This window comes from Myotis brandtii, unplaced genomic scaffold, assembly GCF_000412655.1.
Source record: "Myotis brandtii unplaced genomic scaffold, ASM41265v1 scaffold463, whole genome shotgun sequence".
NCBI lineage: Eukaryota > Metazoa > Chordata > Mammalia > Chiroptera > Vespertilionidae > Myotis > Myotis brandtii.
The window spans coordinates 1,240,988-1,242,647 of NW_005367694.1; positions in this window are offsets into that span (position 1 = coordinate 1,240,988).

The following is a 1,660-nucleotide window of genomic DNA, read 5'->3' on the forward strand; positions in this document are numbered from 1 at the left end:
GGGAAAGTTTGGGGGGCTGGGGTCCGGGCGCGGCGCCGGCCCCGCGTGGGTCCCTTTCTTCTTCGGCGCCTGGAGGTTTCTGATTTTACCGCTTAAAATAAAATTTTTAAAAATCCTTTTATTTTAAATAGCAAGATGGGGTTTCAGCATTACTTTCCGTCCCCTGGCCTGTGGGGGGCAGGGATGGAAAATTACCTGGAGAAAATGGTGGCGAGTGGTATTTTTAAGCACGTAGATCCTTCCAGACGCCGAGGTCTGGCTCTGCCCCAGAATCAGAACAGCCAATTCTTGACATTGATTTCAAATAAATGCCACGTCCCTGTCTGTAGTAAGTGGCTGTTAACCCTTTGGGGGGCCGGCGACTCCTTGGAGACAACTGACAAAAGCCAGGAATTTCCCCCCTGGGGAGAGTCCCGCTGGCATTTACATCATTGTGCCACCTTAACTCCTTCAAATATTGAAGAAGCGCCTACTACGCGCCCGACACTGTTCCAGGCGCCAAGGGTACAAGAACGAATGTGGCCACGGTTCTCCTCCCCTGGAGTTGACCTGACAATTTGGGGCCCCCCTGGGCCCCAGCCCAGCCTCAAGTCTGACTGCAACGCAATCATCACATGTAGCTGAGATTAGATGATTAAGCTTTTGAAGGTACTCTGGCCTAGAGTTGTGCTTAAATAGGGAAACTCATCAAAATACACAAGATGCCCACCCTTTGCCATCCTTTTTGATAACAGTGGTTTGCAAATCTTTTTTTTTAAATATACTTTTATTGATTTCAGAGAGAGGAAGGGAGAAGAGAGGGAGAGAGAAACAATGATGAGAGAGAATCATTGATTGGCTGCCTCCTGCACACCCCCTACTAGGGATGGAGCCCGCAACCCAGGCATGTGCCCTTGACTGGAATTGAACCCGGGACCCTTCAGTCCACAGGCGAAGCTCTGTCCATTGAGCCAAACCAGCTGCGTCTGGTTTGCAAATCTTGCCGGTGGTCACAGACTTTCAGACATCTGGATCTAGTGAGGAAGGGTTGTCACCCAAGCCCGCCTTCCGCCCCAGCTCAGGCGGCTCCCCTTGTGATCAACTTCAGGCTTATCCAGCCCAGGACGCTCAGCGAAATTTTATTTCATCAACCAATGAATGACACCTTCTCCTACACCCCCTCCCTCCCCACCGCCCACCCTCCCAGGGATCCAATACTCAAAAGTAGCACACCGTCCATTCCTAGCCACAATGTGATTTTCAGTTGTTTCAGTAGTCACATTTTAGAAAGTAACAAGAAACTGATGAAATTGAATCTTTAATACATGTTAACACAATATATCCAGAACACTGTGTTTTCCATGTGTAAGGAATGTAAAGAAATTAAGATGCTTTGTATCATTTTTATCATACAAAGTCTTCCAAACCCAGCGTGTATTTCACACTCACAGGGTGTCAGAATTCAGACCCGCCCCATTCCAAGCTCATACTAACCACAAGGGCTGGCGGCTTTCCTATTGGACGACCGTGCAGGGTGAGAGGCTACAAGCAGAGGGCTCATAGGGCGGACACACCTGGGCAGGAATCCTGGCTCCACTACCTCTGAGCTGTTTGTGCCTCCAAGTCCTGGGGCGAGAATCCGGATCTCAGGGCATGGCTCCTCGCTTTCCATATTGTTGTG